Source organism: Neodiprion pinetum, chromosome 1 (assembly GCF_021155775.2).
Source record: "Neodiprion pinetum isolate iyNeoPine1 chromosome 1, iyNeoPine1.2, whole genome shotgun sequence".
NCBI classification, from domain to species: domain Eukaryota; kingdom Metazoa; phylum Arthropoda; class Insecta; order Hymenoptera; family Diprionidae; genus Neodiprion; species Neodiprion pinetum.
This window is the reverse complement of record NC_060232.1, coordinates 10477601-10504507: the sequence shown is the minus strand read 5'-3', so window position 1 is coordinate 10504507 and position 26907 is coordinate 10477601. Positions and strand designations below refer to the sequence as shown.

At 40.3% G+C, this 26907-nt stretch overlaps 1 protein-coding gene across 3 annotated transcripts in view; it reads left to right on the top strand.

Annotated features, from left to right (window-relative positions):
• Nucleotides 1-26907, top strand: part of alpha-Man-Ia (alpha-Mannosidase class I a) — a 276024-nt gene that overhangs the window by 211814 nt on the left and 37303 nt on the right. The window contains exon 1 of one of the 3 annotated variants that reach the window (XM_046637263.2): nucleotides 9906-10673. The exons of the other annotated variants lie outside the window; for them this stretch is intronic. The gene's annotated coding sequence lies outside the window, so the exon portion shown is untranslated. Of the gene's footprint in view, nucleotides 1-9905; nucleotides 10674-26907 lie in introns of those variants that run through there. 3 annotated transcript variants of the gene reach the window in all.

Here is a 26907-nt window from a genome sequence, read left to right as displayed (position 1 = left end):
CCTGTGGAATGCCAGTGTCACTGTGTTTGACCACCGCTACAGTGGCAACATTCCGTTGGAAGTGCAGTGACTCTCATTCGACTCGATCTCTCATGGATAAAGAAGAAGAGGCGGGTGAAACGATCGCCGAGGATCGAGAGGTCGGGAGGAAGTGAGAAAGAGTAACGAAGGTTGCTTGGTCCCAGTCTTCAATGGGTTCTCCGAGAATTTTTCACCTGGCAGATGATATCGGCAGAGAAGTTCCGTCAAAGAACAACTCTGTCATATATTTTAATACAAAACTGTGAACCATCCTGCTCGCGGAAAAAATTTCGTTAGATCGTACAACGGCTTGCGTCTTATCTGCAACACGTGTGGTATTGTAATATAAATATTACAACGTTTTGAAAAGGAACCGATCTCAATACGGTAAATTCCTTGTGTAATGCAAACGCGAGGGGATATTTCAGACGCAAGACTTTCCAAGCTTCGTGTCCTCTCTTCTAACTCATTGTCCCCGCGACTCAGCCGGGATCTCTCGCTCTTCGCTCTCTTACAACTCGCAGAAAACTTTTGTACCTTGGCCGGTCGCTACCGCTTTGTGATTCTCGATTCGGGTTCATTGTGGATTTTCCTCCCACAGTACTTTCATTGTTATACGTCGAGGCACAGTTGGAAAACGGAAATTTAATACACACCGCGGAACGGAGGTGGGCGCACAATAAAATTTCATCCCCTTTCTTTATTAGGTACCAACGCCTCTCTCTCTTCTTTCTTTCTTTCTTTTTTCTCACTTTTTTTTCACCTCTTTTCCTTGCTTTGTTTGTCCACTCCTCCTCGTCCCAAGTTCGAAACCTCACTCGAGGACAACCAGGGCAAACTCTGACCCGCAGAATACAAACTTCACATGGACGTTGGAGGACTAATTTAACGGATAACTACTTCACAAGATCTGCGAGTCCGGTTGATCCCTCGACATTGGGATCTTCCACGTCCCCTCACTCAGCGACCAAGTCGGAACACCGCGAAATCGGTGAACGGAGGATGAGGATGTCGGTCGTCAAGGCCGTTAGACAACCTCGAGACTTCTACGTTTTGATAAAATCGAGTTGACGGTACGGGCCCAAACTTACAACGTGCGTGCCCATTTACGAATATGGCAAAAACAGCACTTCGACCCCTACAAGCATATCTCGACGCCGTTTCAGGGTTGAAACGGATGGCCAAAGACTTCGAAGTCTCTCGACTGAATCGCGGAAAGGACGAGCAACATATTCCTGGACTGTTTTCACTGCCGTTTCTCTAAATATACCACGTCCGTTCAGCCGCGCTTGGAAAGTCGAAATTCCCAGCTTCGTTGGAAAAAAGATAATGTATCAATAGCTGCCGAGAACGAGTTTTACCGAGGGTAATTTATTCGGGTGTATATTTCCAAGCTGAGACACTCTGTCTTCCAGAGAAGTTGGACATGTCGTTGCAAGTAAAGCGGAAGATTTCTAGGTCCGGTATCGATGATATCTCTGAAACCATTTGGGTCAGTCCGACGAGGTTCTCGATGAAATTCAACAGCCCCAACGGTCTTCTTAGTCTTGAGAAAAAACTTTTCGAGAACTGTTAAGAATATTGCAAGTTAGAATGGAAAGGACAGCGTCGAATGATTCCAATTTCGTAGTCGTATGCGTATATTTTTGGCGCTTGCTTCGAAGTAGGTTTCGGAGTTATTGTATCGCATTATGCGAATCTCCCGGTCGTTTCCTATTGCCTCCCAGTCTGAGAGCACCGTTCAGTCCCCGAGGATAAAGGAGAGTCTGGGGCTTTTCGGGGGGTGCTGAATCGCGGAGGAGAGAAGGAGCGGCGTTATTTGGGCAAGGAAAGGCGGTGGTGAATGAATGCACGGACAGGGGTGCAAAGTGGAGTCGGTTTGTAATTCATATTAGCGCCTGAGAGGAGACAAAGCAATCAGGTGGACAGAAGCGAAAGTGAAGGAGAGCCTAGGCGAGGCTTTACCTTCCCCGTCGAATTAAACTTACAGATCTTGGCAAGGGCGAGAAGATAGTGCTCGCCTTAAAAGTGGTTGTGAGCCAGATAAAGAAAAGACGGGTATAAAGGAAGGAAGGAGGGGAAAGGAGGATGAAAATGGAACGTGGGATGAAATGAAAGGAAAATATTGTATTTTTTACGAGACTCTCTTAAATCTCACCAGGGTAACTTCTCTTCTTGAGCTTATACCGAGATCAGAGTTTCTTCAAAGAATTCTGTCCACGAGACACAAAAGAGTTCAGTTTCTTTATTACAACCGAGTTTAACAATGGTTTGCTCGTAACGCGAAATGAAAGAGGCAAAAATGAAAAAAACAAAAAAATAACAACGAGTATGCAAATTCCAATTGCAATTAATAATTTCCCCCTCGCTCATCCCGCTGGGACTTTCCTCGTTACTCTTAGGTTTACTTTACTGGTGAGTACGAAATAATATCGCTATAAAAATTCTTCCTCTCCATGGTCTCAGGCATCGCGAGAAATACGACAGTCGTTCCCCTCAATTCGCAGCTCCTCGTCGTACCACAGAGACCGACATTTTCTCCTTTGCCAGGTGATTCTAAGGCACCTGCATCGCGTGCCTGGCTGTTCAGTGACCGCCGTAAAACGTGACTTCAGTTTTATCACGAAGCAAATCAGTTCGCGGTAACAGTTTACGGATTTTTAAACCTCGCGAACTCGCAGCCTTTTCGTCGAACCCGACACCCTAACCGACATCACGATTATTGCTTCGGGATGCAACGACAAACTCCATGGAGAAAAACACTGTGAAAGATCGGTCGCAACAATGGCGTGCTCCTAATTGCAGGTTGGAAAGAAAACGTCTGCTCTCGAGTCTTGACCGACGTTTGCTGTGTGCGACATGCGCACAATATTGTCAGTGTAACTTTACGTGTCCGTGCTCACCTGGAACAAGGATGGAAAACGCACCATTGTCTCACGTAAAAACCGCTCTGGGACCTCGCCGCAATTATCATTTCGATGGAACAAAGACTTCCTTAGTCGTCGTCGACGTCGGCCATCATGGGATGTACCTGGCCATAGGTTTCACCCTCTTTTCCACCCTCACTCGTACAACAATCGCTCTCGACAACAGTTGCCATGTTTTACTACCTCAAACTCTCTCTCTGACTTCGTCGTGTAAACTGTTACACTTTGCAAAAGTAACATTGTACCTACGCAGTTTTTTTTTCTCCTTCCTCGTTCCGTCTCCGTGTATCCTTTCTGCTCTCTCCGCCCCGTTGCACCTCGTTTCATTAATTATTATCACACTGTTGAGAGAAATAACTTTCTGAAATTTTCTCTGGTTGTATATTCGTCGTATGAAATAACGTTCAACCGATCGAAAGCGTGAAAGACTCGGGCTGATATTCTACGCAATCCGCTTCTTCGTACATCTGAGTCCATAAAAAATCATTTCGCTATGACAAGTCCCTCTTGCCGCAGTTTTCCATCATAAATTCGGTATAATTGCTAATTAATAATTAGCAGGCGTTACGGTATATCGAGTAGCTACTATATTCAGTCTCAGGAAACTCAGGAAACCAGTCATTCTTTGACACCAAAGACAAGGTGTGCAATAGGGGAAAAAACAAAAAAACAAAAAAAAAAAAAACATTAACGCCTGAGGTTTTCGCGATTTGAAAAATTCAGTATTCGGGATGAGATTCTCTAGTTGATTGGGTGGGGGTAAGAAATCAGAAAAACCGGATATCAGAATTGCCAGAATTCCGAATTTAATAAACTCAAATAACAAGTATGAGAGAACAGATACTATCAAGAATTTTAACTCCCGAATGGTGCCTAATAAAAAGCTGCAGCTTACCTGAAATGTATTTAGTAGATGGCTCTGTTATCCGAACCCACTTACTTCGGAAAACGTTAATTCCAGATTTCAGATATGCAGAATTTAATAATGTATAGAGTCAATATTCGGGAGAATGAATTTGTAGAGAGTTTCATATTCTCAAATGTCGAAATATTACAAAAATGAAGTTGGAACTTCATTGTCTAGAAACGGCGGAAAACAGATGTCTCCAGAATGTAGAAGGGTAATTGTTCAGAATCGTACAATTCAGAAAGATCAGTATTCCGAAAGTAACCGTATAGATGGCTTGCCACCAGAATTTCTCATTCCGAGTCTATCCAGCTAATCTATTTTGACTTGTAAAATGTTTTATATACGGAATCAAACAAAATCTGCAATATTTTTATCTCAATAAAAGATTGAATACGACTTTTGGTATCATGAACTTGTATTTCTTGGCTTCTAATATGATATGAGTTACTGACTCTTCCGATATATTGGAATTCTTCATTCTGACGATTTTGATATACCGCAATTCTATATTCCGAGCCTTCTATGAGATTACTACTCGGAGTTCTAACCATTCCGTTTCTTGATCCTTCGCATTTATGAATTCGAATAGATGAAAATTCTACTTTACGATCCGTCCGACGGTTATTTATTTGCGTTTGCGAGCAATCGCATTTGCCTCATTCCGCTAACGGCCTTTCGTAATTTTCACCAGTTGTGCATTCCAAATTCTATAACTTCAAATTTCGATACTTTTACATTCTATTTCCATTATTTCTGGCTTAATAAAGCTTTACCACTTTGTTCTTTCGTGATCGTGAGTTTTCGATATATATATGTTCGGAATACCGACCATTCTGATTTTGGCTTTTTCTGATTTTTTACCCGCACCCGAGTTGATTGTCACCCGCATCGGAGTTCGGTAGCGGACAAAATGCTCACTCCAACCGGGGGCGAACACAGTGCTGGACCACCGCAACGGTCAACTAGTACAGTTGTTTATGACACGAAATCCGGCACATACCGTCTCTAAAAACGCTCGGGGCTTTTCGGCGTCGCGTTGCGGGCTGGTCGCCGTTCGCCCAAAGAAACGCACCGAGATCACGCCTCGGTTAGATTTATATTAGTTGGTGTAACATTCGTCGAGGACCGCTCGCTTTTGTTTCGCTCCCGGGGTCCTTTGTTGCCCCCCAGCAGTTCCGACGACTTTTTTCTAAAGGGGCAGAAAATTTGTGTCGCCTATCGCCATTCCTCCACCTTCCCTTTCCTGCTTTCAACTCTTTGTCGCCAACCTTAATTCGCAATCCTTACTCCGACGTTTCGACTTTCTTGCCTCCGTGGAATCTCCTAAACGCCTGCGATCGCCTCTTCGCCAATTTTTCCAGGCACGCTGTTGTACTCGTACCCGATTCCTCGTCCTGAAACGCAGCGGGGTGACTTTCGAAATATTCAAAACACATCCACCCACGACAGTGGAAACCTTTATTTTATATATCGATTATATTTCCGGAGATTCGATGCATTCGTGAAACAAATTACTTACAACAGAATCGCAACCGAGGGAAATTCACCGTCGTACTTACTATGTGCTACACAACTGGTTTCATTTTTTTTTTTTTTTTTTTCTTTTTACAATAATCGCAACGTACAATTCTCGGCACTAAATGAAAATAATTCTTGCAGCTCTAAACGGGAAATCTGGTACGACTTACCATTCCTTTTGATTATGGTTACTCTTACTGTATATTCTTCTAACTGTTGCGATGGTTCGATGTCGATGCAACAATTATTTGTTTATTTAACTGAGGAAATTTTACAAACCTTAGCAAGTATACTTGATGTTGCGATAATCAGAAAATGTAATATAGACAATTATAATTACACTAAATAGTTACGTTATAAACCACATTTTCGTGCGATTCTAACGATATTTAAATGTTCGTTGCGACCTTACCCATTATACCAGATTTTTTTAGTAACTAAACATTATAAAGCTATTCAATCATCGAATCCAGCCGAAAATATTGTATACCTTGGCTATTGACTGAGCGAATTGAAAAAAAGCGTGTCGCAGTTATGAGGAGAGTGAAATGGATGACTGGAAGTCAGTCAAATGAAGGGATTTTTATTTCGCCGACCGAATAAGAAAGGAGAATTCGAACATTGCTTTGCGTATTCCAACGTATTTCCGAGCCTGAAATATGGGAGACTCGATGATCCGTTTCTCGAGCTGATCCCTCGACGCTGCAGCCTTTTTCGCGTCTCGGTTTCATGCAGCGCGGAGAAGGAACGACGTGTATATGCGATAACGTTTTTTCCGGGAGAGTACAGGAGTGGCACGTTCGTTTTACATGCAAATTGGACAGAGTGTTAGCGGAGAGCTGAGAGCCGATTCGAATTGATCGATGTAGCGGCACCCCGTTGTACGCGAGGTTGGTGTGTCTCCGTGCAATCGCGGTAATTGTTACGTTGAGCCCCGCGCGTGAGCTTTCGTGAGCCGCAGAGCTTTTTCGAGTAGGAGGAGCTAAAAAGGCGGAAACAAACGTTGCGTTTCCAGACGCAAGCCTCCCCTCCTCATTTTGCCTTTATGAAGATATAAACGGCCTAGCGTGCACTGTGCATAATTATTAGATCAAACTTTAGCGTTACGTGTTAACTAGATTTTGACGCAGCTCACGATCGCTCCGTCAGATGTTAGCCCTCCGCTACATGCGAGGGTTACACGGCTGCTTTCGAAAATTATTCTTCCATCGTACGGCTTCCCCGACGCTTCCTCCGAACGCGAGAATTTTTAAGCTTGACACTCTTGTATCTTGCTTTCAGCTCGGTCATACAGCAGCTGCAACACTCCGTTTTTGTCTCTGCGAGACTAGAGTGGTCGACACGACGGGTATTCACTTGTTGAAATCGCAAACCACTTTGGAAAGTAGTAACATCAAAATCGCTTAAAATCACTTGAAATCCCTTGAAATCCTTTGAAACTATTTGAAATCGCAAAACACTTTGGAAAGTAATCACTTTAAAATCGCTTGAAATCACTTGAAATCGTTTAAAATCGTATGAGGTCCCTTGAAATCGTTTGATATCGCATGAAATTGCATGAAATCGCAAACCACTTTGGAAAGTAATCACTTTAAAATTGCTGGGAATCACTTGAAATCAGTTTAATTCGTTTAAAACCGTATGAGATCCCTTGATATCGCATGAAATTGCATGAAATCGCATGGTTTGTCACTTGTTGAAATCACAAACGACCTTAGAAATTAGTCACTTTAAAGGCGCTTGAATTTACTTAAAATCGCTTGAAATGGCTTGAAATCATTGAAATCATTGAAATCATTTGCCACCCGATCCATGTGTGAATGAACCCCTTCGGGTTGAGAATAACGAGGTTCCGGCCACGATTGAAATAGAAAGAATCCAACAGCTAGATTTCATGCTTGTATGATTAGCTACTCAGAGTGAATCCGTTAGATTTTTTCGAAATGTATTAATTTCACGGGATTGTCTTGCCTTAAACGACACGCAGAGTGTTCACATCCAAGCGCGAAAATCGAGAAATCAACCCTTTCATGCAAGACAATTTAAGGCGATGACAGCATAAACGCCGTGGCGTGCAATGGGATACGGCTAACTATTGGATCAAACTTTTACGCTGCCGGTTAACTAGATTTTGACGAGCTTACGCTCGCAGTGTTCCGAGGCTTCAGGTCAAAATCCTGGTAAATTGTTCAATTAGCGGTGTCAGCGGAATTTCCCAACCGCTGATGCATCTTAGAACAATTAATCGCCCAGCTGCGGATCAATCAGTTTCAACTGTGCATTAGGATTCTGAATATTATTTAACGTTCCTGTTTTCTTCGATGTCTGCATCGCTCTATGTTCAATTCACTGAAATAAAAATTGAACGAAACCAAGCGGCTTCCGTGAACAGTTCTGAAATCGAACGACGCGACGCTGTAAAAATGCATCTGCTCAATGCAGCTGTCGTTTGACATTTTTAATGAAATTCCCTCGATCCTGAGCACAGACGATCAGTCGAAGGACGCTTATACTGTCAAAAGAGACACAGTTGATGAAACCAAGTTTCTAAAACTTGGCCCAAGGTTAATGAAGTTTATTTTGATTCGAAGCATTACACATCTCTCAACACCTTGACTGTGTGTGACACACATAAGGTGAGTGTCCCAGTTATTTACCTTTTTTCATTGCATCTGTTTGATACTTAGTTTTCAAATTACCAAAAATTAAATTTCTAGCGTCTAACCCTGTAGCAATTGGTTTTGGTTATCGAGAAATTCACAATTTGTGCCGTCAATTTATAATTTTGAAAAATGTAAGGTTTAATAATTGGGTCTAACGTGTTAATAAGTGATACCCTTACCTTATGTGTCGAAAAAAGTCATGACACATATTTGGGCATTTGAAGAAAAACAAGTTTCTACTACATCGATCTAACTGTTGTTTGGTTATTCATAGTTTTTGAGACCGCTGAATCCGAATCTGAAATCAGATTTCAACACTTCAAAATGGCAGATGCAATTTCGAAAAGTAGTTGGATTTCGACAGACATTTGTATCTTCAGAATTTAGTCCTCGCGAATTTCGAATTCGAGACCTGATTTGAAGGATTTGAATCTCGGTTCCATTCTGACGGATCAAAATGTAGCACACCGTTAATGTCAAAATATTATCCATAATAAAACATGTGAAAGAAATTTTTTTTCGTTTTATATCCCGCTCTATGCCGAACCCAAAGTCACAAATCAAGGACGTGGTGCTTGTTGACTCCGATTTTGTATTTTTTTGTACCATTTGTATTTTTGAATTTTTTCTTGTACTTCTCGTATTTAAAATGATTTTTTTTTTTTTATCATAATTTGAGTATAATTATTATTTTTTTTTTTATTACCGTATACACACAACATAAAATGGTTACTTTTGACAAAATCAAACTATTTTTTGAATTTGCATTGCCACCATGTTGAATCCACCATTTTGAATTTTGAAAATCTGATCTCACATTTGAATTCACCAAGCTCAATAACCGCATTACTGAAATCATACGGTGAATCTATCAGAATTTTTCTCTGACACAAAAGTGGCACGAAAGTTTCACTCACGCCACACTTCTAAAGGGTTGAGGTAGTCAATAAAAACGTGGGTGGCTAAACACGTAAAGTTAAATGTGATAAGTCAGAAAAAAATTTTCATCGACATCTAACCGTCAATTATTAGACGCCGAGTGATTAAATGCAATGAAAAAGTAGTTTGCCACAAGAGTACCTGTCGAACGATGCAAAATATCTTGCATGTAATCGAAATCTTGATCCACACAGGCACCCTGAAATCATAAAAATATAACTATAACTGATCTTCACATGTTTAGCTAGCAATGTATCAATTTCCACAACTTCCCAACAGTCAATTTATTCAGCGATTAGAATTAAATCCCTTAAATTCTTCTACCGGTCTGAACCTATCAACACGAATTTCTCGCGTGTAGAAATTAGCAAGACTTTTCTTCATCCCTACGAGTCATATCGTGAAAAGCAACCCGGAATGTCCTCGACCCAGCAAGACACGGGATAGCACGATGAGTAAAACGTGACGCTGACGAATCGTCGAGTAAATCACAGTTCTCGTTTTAACACCGTGAAAGAATAAGGTTGAGAACCGGCGATGGGATACAGTTAGTCAGACCGAAGTCCCCTGCAACTGTCCCAAGACGAGAGAAGCGAGGCCTCCGTAGGAGCCTCAGCAGCTGACGCAGAGGGACCATGGGTCCCAGGTACGACGACGTCAGGCCCCATGCATCAGCCATCGAGGCCCGTGAGGCCCCCTTCAGGCCCATGCAGAGCGTAGTCCAGGCGGCGCGACACCGGCGGCGGTCGTACGACCAGTTCAATTTCAGTTTGCAGCCGCGAGTGCCTCGTCTCCCCCTCCTCCTCCTCCTCCTCCTCCTCCCCCGCCCCTTCCCTATCGGCACTCCCCCTCCTTTGACGTCGCCGTCGCGGCGCTTGCCCTCAGTACTACGCCGGACGTCGCAGCGTGAGCAGGTGCCGTCTTAAAAGCTCCGCAGAGGTTCGCGCGCTGTACGTTTTTTATTTTTTTTTTTCCCTCCTCCCCGTGAAAAAGACGGAGAAAAAATAAAGAACCGGAATAACCAGGCCGCAACCGTGATCCGGTTTTACAACCCTTTTTCACCCCTCGTGATCGGCAATTTTGGTTCTTTTATCTCAGGTGTCGAGATTCTTTGTTTCGTTACTCGTACGTTATACATTCCTGACTCGCTAAAAGCGTTTTTGTACGTTGCAAGGATTGTGCTCCGCTTGCGCGGAGGGAAAAATTCACCGGTAACAGTGTCGGATGTGTTTTTCAGGACTTTTCAATCCCCCACCTTCCTATTTTAAAAGGCTGCAATAGTGACCGTGGTTTCTGTTCATAGTGAAACTGGTATTTTTTTAGTGACTCGTGCTACTTTCGCCCTGTGGCCTCGAAGGCACTTACGAGTAGAGTTCTCACGCGAATTATATACGGATCCACTTCCTGGTACCGGTCAATCACAGGGATAAACGATCAGACGCGTGGCTGGTTCATCGTCGTAGAGAAAACTACCGCTTTGGCAGTCTGACAGGGATCCCTCCTGATCCTGAGGCGAGAGGAAGTATCCTGAAAAAAACTGGTAAACAGAAAACAGCGGTTCCCGATCTACGGACATTCCGAAACTACAGTCGTTGATAATTTCCTGTAGTGGAGAAAAATACAGCTGCGAAGATATCGCCATTCGACCACACACTCTGTGATAAAATTGTGATAACACATGCCGGACATTCATTGGTTCGTATTTAAAGCTTATCGCTAACTCTTTTACCTCGGAGAACATGAATCGAATGCATACATGTGTCCACGATGTGAATGATAGGAAAGTTTCGAGATCATCGCCGTACAGACAATCGCTGCAAAGGGGATAAATCAAAGAAATTGAGAGGAGCTTAACGAGTAGTATGGTCGGCGTCACGTGACAACGTCGATCTTGAAACGTGTCGTTTAAGTTCGTGCCTATGCCAATTACTCGTTTACTTAACTGTGCTTCGCTTAGCTCACTCATCGCGCACACGACACTTAAAGTCTCCTGGCTGCATGAACCGAGACACGTGGCGAATCTCGAACAGCTGTTAAAACCCTGATTTCGTAACATGCCGGAGTTAGTAACGTTACTGTGACGAGTCATGTTGAGGGAGAACTGTTATTTCGCGATTCTAGATTATCTGGAATTCAGCAAACCGTAACGAAATGAGACACACACTTGTATTTTAAAATCTAGGTTTCTTTAAAGACATTGGAAAGTTGAAAATTGTGAATTTCATTGCTTCGTTTCGTTACGATAACGTTAACAACTTTAATCTCGTGATTTTGTCACGTGTCGTTACTCCAACGCTACGTTTTCGCGACTTTTATTTTTACCATATTGATAACGCGAAAAATTTTAAACCAGTTAAAATCCAGCGTTATCGCATCGTTGTCGCAGTGATAATTGCAGTCTGGAATCGAGTGGATCTTTTATTTGTGGCTCTGCTTATGAATGTAATCTCAAAATTGCAAATGAATTTTCATTCCGTTGTCTCGTGCCGCGAATTTTGCGGTGTGGTTGAGAATTTGCCGAATCGTGAGGTTGAAGTTAATTACGTTGCTACGCTGACATATGTTTGGGAAAAAATCTTTACATGATTTGAGGTTCAGGTAGCAAAAATGTATCGAGTAATTTAAAAAGCACTGGAATCATTGGAAGTTTATGGAATCTGAAGAAAATTGCATAATAAAGATAATTAGAAATAAATTAAAGCAACTGGGAACTTTCTTCATACTTCGAGATTTTAATAATTATTTAACAATTGTACAGAAGGTCAAATTTTTTGACAGATTTTTAGGAGAGCAAAGCAGCCATTCTCAAACTTGGTTTCTACCACATTCGATAAATAAATTTTTTCCTGCAGATTACTTAAGTTTAATTTTTAACCTACTTTATTAAATTTTATATTCATAACAGTGGCCTTTTAGATTTCACAAAAAAAAAAAAACATTATATATTCTTAAGAAAAAGAAACGAAGCAACTAATAGTCCAAAAATTTACTATGAATTTTTTACTGAAAATTTATCCACAGTTAAACAGAGCTACTGTTTTCTCTGATTTGAATGTATTCATATATTCAATTTTCAAGTAAACAAAAAATGTGTATCTTGCTAAATTGAGCTCTGCCCGCATCATAAACAGCTGTCGAATTTTGTTCACGAGTTTTTTTTTATGGAAAAACCGTGCGATTACAATTTGGGCATACGGAAGACACGAACCTTGAACTAATTGATTGCTCCCAGGCTAATTGTTTCTATTTATAACAAAACGTGTAATCTCTTTCACTGCCCAATTCCGGGTTAAACTAAACTCAATATTTTTTTCAACGATAATTTTAGTTTCATGTTACGCCATTTATGCTGGCTTGTTTTGATCTTATCAATTTTCTGCGTCTGATTAAGTGGGCGGAAAATCGAGGGTAACCCTTTCAGTATTTACATCGCGTGTAATAAATCACTGTAAAACTGTCTCTTTGGGATTCATGTCACACACACCGAGTCTCTGAAACTTGATAAATCCACCCTTCGATTACTTTGAGAAACTTTATTCCCCCATGAGTCGATTCGTCGGTACTGTTTCACCCATCGGCGACTCTCCAATGTTAAAAACTTCATTCGGACGAAGACAGTGAAGTTTTTCATTACCTTCACTTTTGTCTGCTGCTCTAACTTTCTCAGCACTTTAATTCTTGAGCTGAATCTTGTTTCATTTGAGAATATTATTTTGCTACATTATCCCACGATATAAGGTCACCAACAAGTGTGTTGATTCAGCTTGCCTTCTTTTTCGTATCTCGTTTCTCTGGCCATAAACACGTGACGTTGTTCTCAGTTTATCGCTGGCTACTTTCGTGCTATGAATATCGTACATTCAAGTGTGCTGTGGAATTGACACACTTATATATTAATGATCACATCGCGCTGTGGCGAGTTGCTTTTGTGTGACGTTTACGAGTGCATATTAGCGCACATACAAGATACGAAAATTATAAATGGGGATCGGTTCACCGAACCTGAAATAAAGTGCAACCGAGTCTTCGGTCAACAGTGGAAAATTCCTCACGCAATTCGTTTGACACATGTAGCCGTTGGAAGTTGAATTCTGTACGTTGGATCGAAGATGAAAGTTTATGCAATGTATAATTCGTTACGACATTCGAGCCAGAAACCCTAAAACTGGTAATTTCGATGTTCTATTTCATCCCAGCGATGTAGACGTTCCCGATTTCGAGGGTAAAAAAAAAATAACTATGTTAGCGACTGCAAAAATCAGGCTTCAATTCCCATAATGCATTGTCTGTACGGTGTTGCCATTTTGAACAATGATCGTAAAAAGCTGATTTGATCCGATTATAATTTCCCTGCCGATGATAACTTTGCGAAACTCAAGTGTGCATGCACGTCGATTTTTATCCCATAAAACCGCGATGCGAATTGTCGAAACTCGAAATCCGCAAGGTCGATCGATTGTTTGAAAAATTTTATGTACTGAGAACAGACGAAAAATTCAACGCATGTTGATCCAAAACGGATCGATGAAACTGTGATTTAACACGTCATGCACACTTGACTGTTACATACATATTATAATGATGTTTCATCGAATTACGAATGAATGTTAGAAACCAATTTGGGTCCATTTTAATGCCACAATTTCCTTGAACCTAATACCTGCTCGTTACCGTATCTTCTACTACCGAGTTCATTATCGTCGTTATTCACGTGACCCTTTTCACTTCTAATCTCGATGCGTCGCCATAGATGAAATGCTTTGAAGTGATTAAAAATAAAAACATACCTACGATTTTTTGTTTACAGTATTTCACCGACACTGTTGTCTCAAACAAATTTTTGAGCGGAAATCGCGAACTACATCTTGTTGAAATATCGCGATGCGTTATATAAATAAGCGCGTGAAACTTGTCTCAGAAATTTTCATTCAACTTTTATGTGAAATATTTTCAACCATTCAAAAACGTACGATTTGCGATGCCGTCGTCAGAGCGTTAATTCGAACGATAAATTACAAAACCGTAGGTATGTACGTATGATCCCGGAATATCGTCTGGAAAAATATTAAATTCCACGATCTGACTTCGTCGAACAGCGTCGCAGAGTTGATTACACAGTTGAAATAACCGTCGTGTCGATGTAGCTATAAGGTACGTTAATCGAAACGGCCTACTTTATCGAACTTTGTACGACGACGGAATTATACATAATCATACAATATCAGTGAAACGTTGACTGTCCATCAATCAAGCCAGTGTCAGGAAACTGCAATATCTACATGCACATACGTACTTTTACCCTCTTACTCAAAGCTGGCTTTATGTATAAATTCATATCGCCATCCACTCGTGACTTTGCAGCAGCTGCACTTCCTATGCGTGTAATCGCGTGCAGCGAGAACATTGCACCGCGTTTCTTCTCCGCACGATGAAGGAAAGTAGCCCCGAAGTTGAGAGGCTCTTTTTGTTACGTCCTGAAAATGTAGCTTAATAATTGCAGTATCCTCCAGAATAACTAGGAATAGAGTGCAACCCGTAATTCAAGTGAATGGGTGGTGAGATAAAGAAAACTAGTTAAAGAAATCACTGATCTAACGGATGCCGATAAAAAATTACTGACATTGTCATTGAATGCGCGTCGTTTAACACGCTGTAATCGACCTGTTTATTGCTTTTATTATGCTTGTTCGAAATTGAATCGTTCATTTTTGAAACCCGATTCCGAAGGCTTAAAACGAGAATATCGTTGTACTGACGCGCTATCGGAGTAGGATGAATAAACGGAGTGAAAGACGCGTGCTAAAAGAATCGAGGTACCAAGAAAAACGCGGGTAATTCAAAATCGAGATTCAAGCTGCCATGCAGCGCGTAATTTCCGAGGACTTTGACGGGATATCGATTCGGGCAGCGAACGCTATCGCAGTATACCGGGGAAGAAGAAGAAGAAGAAGAAAAAGAGGAAGGAGAAGGAGAAAGGGCCGATAACGCTTATCCGCTTATCTAATTTTCGGGTTATGGTAAAGCTAACGCGAGCCTCGTGCCTGGACTCGGAAAAGAGCCACGCGAGCTTCGGCTGCTGCTTCAGGCTGTAACGCCGAACCGAAGTCGTTCGTTCTCCAGGAAGTGACAGCCCCATGCCCGGTTACTGCGTCGTTATCTTGAGAAAAATTTCTCCCTTGGCTTGAGGATAAAATTCGTATTTTTTCTTACCTTCTTTCCCCCTCCGTTTCGTTTAGTTTAGCTTCGTTTCGTTTCGTTTCGTTTCGTTTCGTTTCGTTTCGTTTCCAAGTCACAATCTCAACGCTAAGATCCAGTGGCTCAGAATCAATAACCGAATTCAATTCTGATAAGGTTTATCAGAGAATCGAGCTCGTAATCGGTATGGGGAAAAATGTTGAAAGGCATCGATTTTTTCTTGCAATAGTTCAGTGACCGATAATATGAGATGATTCTGGATTTAAAGTCGGAGAAAGAAAAACGGTTCGCTAAAGAATATCTTCAGCGATTTTATTTGCGTCAATGATAGCGTGCATGAGCGAAATACCATCCTTGCTATCTAGTAGAAATGAATTCGAGCAAATTCTAATTGCGCAAGCTAAGATGTCTATCATTTGAGCAAGGTTTCATAATTAGAACTTTCGAAATAATCAAATTCTGGTATTCTCATCATCCGATTCTCTTTTTCGGCTCATATATTCACCGCAGAGATCTTCAGAAATCGCCCGAATGCTAATTTTACGAACAGTTGTTCACAAAGCACGAAATCGAAGTTAAGGTCGCGTGATGTCAGATTGGTCCGCAACAGCGCATGCGCGGAGTACGGAAAATACCATTTTCAACTCCTAGGACTGAGAATTAATCTTTTCAGTACTCCGCGCATGCGCATTCGCAGACTCGTCGAACCGTAACAGAAACTGATACTTTGTGTACGGAAATGCGCGTGGAAAAATGCGTAAAACATTCTCGCGTTGCACGAAAATGTTTTCTTTTCTTTTTGTTTTTTCCATGTGAGACGGACATCCTTTCAACCTCGCAATCCAACACAATATTTACTTCCGTCTTGCCGCTTCGATATTATTTCTTCCTGGTTATTTCGTTTGAACATTGTTTCAATAACCAAATATTTATTCATCTGACGCATCATTTACGCAGCTGACGCGTCGGACGCTTTCTCACATTCTTATACTTTTTCTCTACCCGCGCATCCACCGATTATTATTACGCCGATTTCGCGTATCCGATGCACAACGAATCGATTCGAACAATTTAACCAATTCGAACTTGTGGTAGCTGGGATTTTTATTATTCTGTGTTGCTTTTATCCCCATTCTGATGGGCTTGGATTTCGATACCGTCCGCACGATTTTCGATACCGTATTGACGTCAGCAAAACGAGATTTATTCGAGGTGCGCCCGTTGGCATTGTGCTGACTTAGCTAAATACGAATACAAATACCTACCGATTTTCGTCTCCTTTCTGTACTCGCGTAGTCCAACGGACGTCGATACGCAACGATACTTCCTATTTCACCTAGATTCCGGCTGCAGCATCTATTATTTCCGTAATTACAGTTCACATTGAAAGAACACATTTTGGATTTTCAATGTCGGTGTCGACTAATTATTTTGACTCCCCTCCACGAGTTTAGATTTGAAAAATTCTATTTTTACCAATTTGACAAGTTACTTCCGAATATTAAAAAAGTGATCGTTAATTAAGGGTAAAATTTTTATTATCAAAATCCTATAATAACAGAACCTTACGTTTTCATTTATAATTAGTTGAAGAATGGGGGATAAGAAAAAGCGGCAGTACTGCGATCGTAATCACGATTCTTTTTACAACTTAAATTATTACTCTGAAAATAATCTAAAGAGAAATATTCGGCGAGATACAAGGTTTTATTTATTTCGTATCGATGCAGCAGGATATATAGATTTGGAAGTTGGAGATTTTCTCAAAAGCTCCGAAGATGACGTCTTGGCAGCTTCTTGATCGCGGACACTTTGGAAGTAATCGCGTAAGGCGAACTGCGCAGCTTGTACGAAACGCGTATATACATATGGTAGATATATATATATATATATATAATATAATACGCCTCTTTTATGAAAGCGTCGTTTCATGCAAATCAAAGAGGCCTCTTTTGCCCCCGGCCGATTTATGGTTATTCTACCAAACGGACGCTAGCAATCTATAACGCCCTGACGCCCCTGAATTCTTCCGGCCGACTCCCTGACAGTGTTTTTTATCTCTTGTTTTTTCTCAATTTCTTTTCTTTTTTTCCCCGTCCTCCTCCTCCTCCTCATCCCTTTTCTTTTTTTTCACATTTTCTTTTTACTTCCTCCTTTTCTCTCAAACCCCAGGGACTGCAACATAGCAAATCATATTTACGACCCTTACGATTGTGCGATAAACGCTTTTAAGATATACGATTTAACCGATTTTATATCGCTCGATGTATATTTCCATTAATTGCACTTTCTTGTTCTCGACTGGTTGTATGTCCTGTGCCTAAAATCACTTCGACGGGATTTTGAAAAATCTTAACTTTATCCCGAAATTATCAGCTTCGCTTTGAAAAAATAAAAAAATTAACACTTTTTCTTTTGATTACAAATACCGCCGGCTCTGAGGGAAAAAATTCCAGTTAAAGGTCCAAAATTTTACTAGAAAATAATTTAGCACCCTGAAGGTAATAATTTCCTGTGAAATATCAACAAATCACAAGATTTGTCTCGATTCGATTCAAGTCATGCGCGTTACGAATGTTTTTGACGCTTTGTTGCAATCTGCATTAGGTATAATTTGAAGAAAAAAATTGTCCAAACTGTTTTTTCGCATCATCTCCATCTCGATTTTTTATTTTTTTATTTCTCTCACAATTTCGCTAACTCATATATCCATGGAGACGGGTAATTTTTGCTGATAGGGGCAAGAGGGGAAGAGAATGTCTTCTTCGTGCATAACGTATAACACTCTTTTTGCTGGTCCAGCGAATCTTTTTATTATATCTCGAGACGGTATAACGTTGATTTTTATCACAATATTTCACTTTTATTATGTTCTCCCCTAATTCGCCACCGCCACGGACATTGAGATTATACCGCGATCCTCTATACAGTGGCCCGTTTCTCGGCTGTTGAGCCGTCCGAAGAACAAAACTGATAAGCCTTCGAATGACGTAGAAATCTTTTATTCATGGTGCGTTCGACAGTCGACGTCGCGTCTCGTCTCGTCTCGTCTCGTAGACGCCGTGAGGGGTGTATAAGTCTGAATTTAGTCTGGTAACGCGATCCACAAAATACTGTCCCTCCTTCTCGTCATTCTCCTTTTCTCTCGAACGAATCCTCGGCTTGACTCGATATCCAAATGACGTTGGCATTTCCTTTCTCGCAAGCTTCCTGATTAATTATTCAATTTTATCACATTGCCCAGAAAAGAGAGGCGAGCAGCGCTGTGTTGTGTGTAACATTGAAAAGAGAGAATAAAAATCTCGCTCCAGGTGTCGGTATGGATAATTTTTTATTATACGTACTGGTTTACTTATCAAATTTATTTGATTTTTATGTTTTTTTTTCTTTTTTTCTTTCTTTGACTTTGTTCTCCCACGTCTCCTGTTTCTTTGGATACAACATTATCCGTCGGATGCAGATTTCGTGAATACACACGGTTTTGTTTTCTATCCGTAATTCATTCAGCCTCCCCCGTGTTGTTCGTCGTTACTTACTCGAGATGACGTAGAGGACTGAAAATTCACCCGAAGCGAGGGTGAATTCGATTTACATGAGAATTGGCTTGCGAGCAATTTTTTGATCGCCGAGTTCAAAGTCCCTTCCGTGAAATTACTAAATCATCGCAGCGGGCTGGTGTGATGAAGAATGAAAAATAAAAAATAAAAAAGAATGAGAAATTAAATACCTACCTTTACTCAATCCAGCATCGTAATACTCAAATTATAATTGCTGGGTAGTATCGGCAAGAAAATAATACAAAAACAATTTAACTCGCGTTTGAAATGATTATTTATTTAAAAGAGTTTTCAATTTCAATATCTCACGGTTCAAATCAATGACTCAATAGTGCGAACAGATTTTGCTGTCTAACGTATAAAAATAATTCAATCACATCTATGAGGCTAGTTTTCTCGACTTAAAGATTAAGGTCTAACAATAAGTACAAAAATTAATCTCACAAATCGAGAAACAAGCAGAACAATTTTGCTCCATAAATAGAGCGTACTTTCGTGCAATGGTTCTTCGAAACATTGTTACATAAATAAGTGTTGATAATATGAATAGAAAATCAATGCGAAATCGTGTATGAAAGAGAAGGATTTTTTTACTTACAGTTTAAAAATTCCGACTACGTGTAATTTTTTTTTTTTTTTTCTCTTTTGTTTTCTTATTTTACCTTTAAACAAAACGACGATATTAAGAGAAGCATTTTTCTCCTCTCGTTTTTGTTTCCTGTAATAATTAGTAGGTAATAATTATAAAGTCATTTCATAGCATGTCAGATATAATAATTTCCAATGAGTGGAGATTATATTCTATTACTTTTTTTTAGAAACAAGAGAGTCCGTGCAGCGAAAATCGAGAGTAGACAGAGACCGTATAACAACGTGGTAACATATATAACTGTAGAAAGAGCAGGATTAACGATCATCTTCGAGACGAGTGTTGCGACGAAAATGAAGATAAGAAAGTTTGCAAAGCCATTACCCTTTCTTCAATGCCCTACCCCTGAAACGTTTCTCATTCGAACTAGTTGATGGCTAGAACGAACGAACGAACGAACGAACAAACCAACCAACGAACTCACGTTGTATATAGTCTAACATTTTGCTTTCATTCTGCGACTCGCGATTGCCTTTCGAAAAGTTTACCACTTGAATTTTCGTTTTGTTCCGAACGAAGAGGGCTGCACCCTGCATAGTCAATTGCAGCCCCGTGATCCTTTCTTCCTACTTTTTTTCGTACATCTACCTCGTGTAACAATTTTAACAGGATACGCGATACTGCGGATAAACTATCGTCGATTTACTTCTCTAGACTTTCCGTGTGCGGATTTGACAGAGAAGCTTCTTTCAAATTGAATTAGACAAAAAAAAATAAAAATGCGTAGATTTCTGCAGAAATTTGTCGATTTTGAAATTGAATTTTATCGTTCAATAGTCGTACAAGGAAATTAATTTGTCTGATTTAACGCAGGCGTGTGGTATATGAACTAATTCTGAGTAAACGTTGGTTTTGTGTCGCGTGTGTGTGTGTAAGGGGAGGTTTAATTCTCGTAGAAACGATTCGAGGGGGCGGAAACAACGCACGCGGTCTCGTGAAAAGCTGCAATCAAACTTTAAAAGCTTTTTAAGTAGCGAGTAATTCTTCCGCGTGAAAACACAGTGACGTATGTGCGCGTTATTCGCATAAAAGGTAAGAGTACACCGGGTGGTTCGATAAAATAATCGCTTCCGTCCTCTGACTGAAAATTGCGAAATACCAAAAATCGAGTTTCACACTGTCGGTGTTTTGCGGCAGAGTTTCTTGGGGAAATAAGAACGATGAGTATAACGAGGATTTCAGAATGTTTATAAGCAGCTCCGTAGCTGAATGTAAATAATTAATACGTTAACTTAAGTCATTAACGCGTAATTGCTGAGCCAGCGACGAGCTCGCTGCTCTCCCTTAAAGCCACACCTGCTGCTCGCTAAACGGGTGTATGGCTACTATAAAACGTAAAACCAAGCTAGAGAGAGGGGGAGAGAGAGAGAGAGAGAGAGAGAGGGAGAGAACTTATACGCCTCACCCACATTCCATGAACCCTCTCAACCCGCCAAAAATCAACACTTAACCGTGAGACTGTTTCATAGATTCATGCCTGTGTAAGAGAGGTTCATCTAGAACCGTGGATATCTTTCTGGAAACTTGCGGTAACGGTGATGATCAAAAATGCAGAATCGTTCGAACGAACTATGTAATCATTTCTTGGAAAATAATTCGTGAAAAAGTTTGAGCCTCGGTTGAAATTAATTTTGAATCACTCGTATTTTAACAACTTAATTGTTGGTTATATGTCTCGTACTATTCCTTTTCATCGTCAGAGTTTCGTTGTCGACTCATTAAAACTGAGGAAAAAACTCGGGCAGATTATAAACCAAACTAACTATTCTGTTCATAGCAATCTTGTGTGATTTGCAATTGTTTATAAAAAAAATAATTCAAACATATTATACTGAAAGTTATTATTTTTATCATTTTTCTCGTAGAATCGATTGGTGCAGTCAGTTTTTCGAAATAATGACTTTCGGTATAATTTCTTCGAATAATTTTTTATGAACTATTGCAAATGGCATAAGAATAAATACATATACTTGTTTTTTTATTTTACTATGAACGGAGTAGTTGGTTTGACGCTGTCTGGCCCAGTTTTTACCTGGACTTTAACGGGTTAATTAGCTTCAGAAAAGGAGTCTGCAATGCTGTAATATCACATGAAGAAAAATTTCGTACATCCCGTTTTTGGGCAAAAAATATTGTTTATACATAATTGTGTTTCAGAAAAATTCGATTAAAATCTTGCCCGAATCCATCGTTTTCCATCTTTTGTCACGGAGTGTGATAATGAAAGTAATTTCTGTTACATCGTAGCTGTTTAGATCGATCGATCGATAACTTCTCATAATATCGTAATATTGCGAAGATTATTATTTGTCCGCGAATGAATTCTAAAAACAAATTGGCGAGTTTTATCTCAAGGATAATTGACCGTTTATTTTTATAATAACATGAAATTGTCCCGCAGCAACGACGCAAACTGCGTACACTCGGTATACTTTTTTATCTCTGTTACCCTTGTTTCGTTTTTATCAGTATTATATCGGTGTTCCTTTAGCTCGGAATTCTTTACCGCATCGCGTTCGTAAAGCACGCAAAGCTTTGTACGAGAGAAAAGGGATGAAATACAAAAAAGGGTAAAAAGTAAAAACGCTTTTTGCTAAAAGACATAAGAGGCATTGCCGGGTTTTTACCTCACCTGCCTTACATTGCGATAAAGAAATTATGCAGCACGAGGTTGAACCCAAGGTTGCGACAGGTTACGTCTTGAAGAAGGATCCGGCAATAAACGTACGTTTGGTAATAATTTCTGACCGAGCACGTAACCACATTTCAATGTTTTACGTGGCTTTTCCTCCTTTCACGAAACCCAAAAACGGCTGCCGTGACCTTTCAATTATCATTTTTCCCTTTTCCAACCTTTCCGCTTCTTTCCCTTCTTTCACAATTCTCCGGCAGTGAAATTATTCAGTTCACGTCGTTCCCCGATCTTCGCGACGTACGTACATCTCGTTTTCCTACCGTCGTCCTCGATCACATTTTTCTTACTTTCACCCAACGATATCGGACCTATTTTACTCTTCAATACATTTTAATGAATTCGACAGACGCTGCCATCTTTGATTGGAATATATATTCGAATAAATTTCGATTTTCAAGTGCACTGCGTGTGATAGTAAAAGCACTTTATTGAATCTACGTCGATGCGTAAAATTTGCACACAATAAAAGGGTGGAAATAGCAAATTTAAAAAATAAATAACTGAACACTCGACAAGCTAAAGTATAAAATTGTTAAAATAAATGTAAAAAATTGTGGAAAGATATAATTAGACACGTTTGGCTAATTTCCATATCTTTACTTTTCGATTTTTCGACTTTCTACATTTTGGAATTCGATAAATCAGATATTCGGATCATTAAAAATTCGATATCCCTATTCTTCTGTGGTATACAGACATTCTATTTTTCAACCTCCAAATTGTTTATCGAGCGAGTTATATGTGTAATAATTTGAAGGTTAAATGGGTACGTTTGAAGTCTAAAAAATATCAGTCACCAAATTCTATCCAACTATGTCTAAAATAACAAGACGACTTATTCGAACCGCCTATCTCTCGAAAAATCCCAGGCAAAATTTACATCGCAGATTTATCATCTTTAAAATTTGTTGTATATGTTCCGGTATCGTGAAATTTATTGATCGATACTCTGATTGGATTTGAAAGGAATATCGCCGCTCCGTCTATTCGTGACTACGGACTCGTTGATGACCGCCGGTTACAGTTGGAGAGAAAATTGTATCCGCAGCGCACAGAGAACCGACATTGAATTTTGCACAAAGTAAAATGGATTCCTCGCGTTATTTGTCCTTACGAATCATTTCCAACCTCTATCCAATTTCCAGTTGGACCCGTATCTCTGTCGGAGGTCCCGTTTCAATGAATTTCAGTCCGTACCTCCCGTTCGGAAACGCCCTCTGTAGTTCTCTTTGTTTGAATGAAACGGTAAAAAGTAGACGGCAGGCTTCAGATTATTCCCTGCGTTATCCTGCGTCCGCAATCCGTCGTTTCATTTGGGTAGGTACGTATTCGTTTAGGCATTACGAGCATTATACAACAAGAGCGAGATCCGGATCGATATCACTGCTTCACAAGCTTTGTCAATTCCATGGTCGAGGGTTTTTTTTTCTTTTCCCCAGTCGACTTTCACCATGCACGACTCAATTTACGTCCGTTATCATTTTCAATCGTCACACTTCAGCTGCGGAGCGACGCTTCGTGCCTCTGACACCGGCTCTGACTCTCCTCATCCACTCTCGATACTCCTGACCGGTACGTTTCACGTCCGAATGGTGTATTAACAATATCGATTTAACGCTTATCCGTCGGGTTTGATTTTCCAATCTTCCGGTCGTCCGTGAAGAGAGAGGGAGAAAATATTAACGGAAATCTGCGGTCTGATCCCCCCTCCCCGCCGTATCTCTGATGCAACGGCTTTCATGTGACAACAGAAATCAGTTACACTCGCTAAACTCTGACCCGCTTTGTCATCCCGGATAAAAATTTCGTTAAATTAGTTTTGCCGGATGTCAGGATTCTGAGTAGTCGGTATAATATAGGGGAGACCGGGGTACGACGGAACCCTGAAAAATGTTAACAAATATATGTATCTTTTTTTAATACTGATATATTGTTAGAGGTTTGTTTAATATGTGTTGAATCAAAGTATGCAACATTCCTTTATAACAAAAGATTTTTAAAAAAATTATATTCTAGGTAAAGGCCGTTTGCTCGAGAATACAAATTTTTTTTTGTCATAAATATATATTGATAGATAATCAATGATTTATGCAATACCGGTAGAATTAAAAGATGGAAAAATATTCTAAAGAAAAATATAAATATATAATATTTTTAGCGGGGATCCGTCGTACCCCGGAAAATCTTCTTTTTTTTCAGAGTATAGCAAAATAATTATGAATTTGTTCGATCACTGTATTCGTTCGATCACTGTATTCGTTCGAGTACTTTTTATTCTCTGGATGAAACCAAAATGCAATGATGACTTTCAGAGATGAACAAAAAAATGAACCCGATCCACAGCCCTGTGAAATCATATCAGCTAAATTGCACGGTGAAAAATGTTTTCATTCGCATAAATCGAGAATTTATTATTTAACAAACGGCACTTTCGGGAGCAGTGACGTGTAGGATAAGAAGGAAATATTTGAGCGTATGAAAATATATCTCAACTGCGAGTTTTACACTCTGTCGCATGCGTAGGGAAGTACTCGTGCGAATAAGTTTTATTTCCAATTTCTCACCGAGGAAAAGCTCTGTCAACGTTCGTGTATAAGATTCGAAAGGGGAGGAAAGAGGAATGAAAAAAATAATTTTATCAAGCTATAATTTTTCTCCTACAGGGTAAAAAATAATTTATTAAACATGAAAAATTCTTACCGTTGTAAAAAAAATTTCTTACCGAGGTTATATTAACACTAAACAATTTTCCGATCCGATGAATTATTTTTTTCACCGTGTATCAGGTGTGACGCTTGCGTAAGAAAAATGACTGCGGCGTGTATACGTGTATAATATGTTGGGGGTTATATTCGAAGCGGTAAAGTAAGTGTTTTTCTTAAGTGAAGTGAAGGGTGGGTGGATATAAGCAAAGTTTTTCCTACGAGCGAGAGTTTACCTACCCGCGAAACCGGAAACTCTCATATTTCGCCTGGGTTTTCCGCTCCCCAAAGGGACAGGGGGTGGGGAAAATAAAGTGGTTGACAATTCAGTCGGGAAGTTTTTACCGTAAAAGATGACACGTGTAGAGAGCCTCGTGCTCTAAAATGACCTAGGAATTCAATTGGGTCTCGTATGAGCTTTGGGAATATGTACCCGCTCAGTCCCAAAAAATCTTTCACACAACTCTGTTCGTGAAATGAGAAGAGATTGTCCCTTTCGATCCTCAGTAAATTTGATCTATCTTATTATCTTTGATTCAAAAATTTGCTTGCAATAAAACTTTGGTTTGTAGGTACCGTGCATGTTGCATGAAATTGCGAAAGTTTTTCGAAGTTGACGCTTCCGATACTGCGTCACTGTTACGTAACACATTGACACGTTGTAGATACATATTGTATATGTAGGTCAAAACGAAAGTTAAATTTGATATTGTAATATGATAAAGAAACCTTAAATCGAACAACTTTTTCTATTGATGCGAGGTTCGAATTTGATTTTAGATTTAGAGGATAGTATTTGATTCTGCAGACGTCGCTACTTCTTTTATGACACAGAATCAGCACCGCTGTAATCACGGTTCGGAGCCAGATTTTCCGGCCTGAATTTTATGCTAGTCTCCATTACCGTAGTTTCGAAGCGACTTGTTTTTGAGGAAGCCGGGACATCTGCCGACGAATCGTACGTCCATCAGTAATGAAAAACGTGCCGATGCCTTATAATTAATACAATGAGTAGACCTTGACCAGGAGACATGAATGATGGGGCGAAGTGATCCGAAATCTAGTAAGACGGGCCGACCTGCGGAAGGAGAAAAAGAAGCCGAAAGAAAAAGGAAGAATGAAAGGAGACGCGTCGAGAAAGATAGTGAAGAAAAAAAAAAAAAAGATTCTTAGAATCCTGGGCACGACTATCCTGCGGGTCCTCCTTCTGTCCTTCTGTGTTCCGTAGGAACGTGGAATCAATCACTGTTAAGCGTAATCTATCACGTGCCAATCTAACGAAAGGACGGCTATCGAGATTTCAAGACTTATAAGCGTCAAATTCCGATGATCGATGATCAATAAAGAGCGGATGGAGGACCTGCAGCAGGTTCGTTGAGATATTTCGTTCAAATATTGAACCCGAGTCGGAGAGCCGCATGTAAGTCGTTCCAGCCGATGGAAAATGATGAAACGAAGGCGCCGCTTGTTACGCGATTCACCCTGAAAAGTCGGGCCGTACAATTTTCTCTCCCCCCATGCGAATTGGTCCTTTCGTCAAGGGATTATTTCGTCGAAATAACGAGGGGGCAAATCGCGGTATAGAATGAAAAAAAGAATCAATTTCCGTTACGCCAACGACGAGCGGAGTTTCGCGCTTATTATAAATGCGGAGACAAAAGGAGATCATTAATCATCTTCTCGTTGCCGACATCGAAGAATGTTTTGTCCCCGTAATAAATGTTGCACAAGGTTTGTTGGGGTCAGGACCCCCTGTCGCGGGACCCTGCATATTGTCCCTTTCGGATACGCGCCTTTACCCCTCCACGTCCTTGTGTACCTGTCTCGATCCTAAACGATTATTCCTCCGGGACTTTCGAGCTCTCTATAGATACATATGCGTATATATGTCTCCTTTGAGAATTTTTCGAAATTCATGTTCAAGGCGCTACAACATTCCAGGGAGAGGAGTTACACGTGTCCTTTCGCTCGCCCTCCACCACACTCTGTAACCCAAGGTACACTACGCCTTCGCTCGTGTATCCTTCTTTTTGTAGACTTTCTTCCTCGGAGAGGAACCTCTTCGCATTATATAGTAAATAACATCAACGGGACCTCCGGACCCGCCGAGCATTTATTACCCTCATTTTCT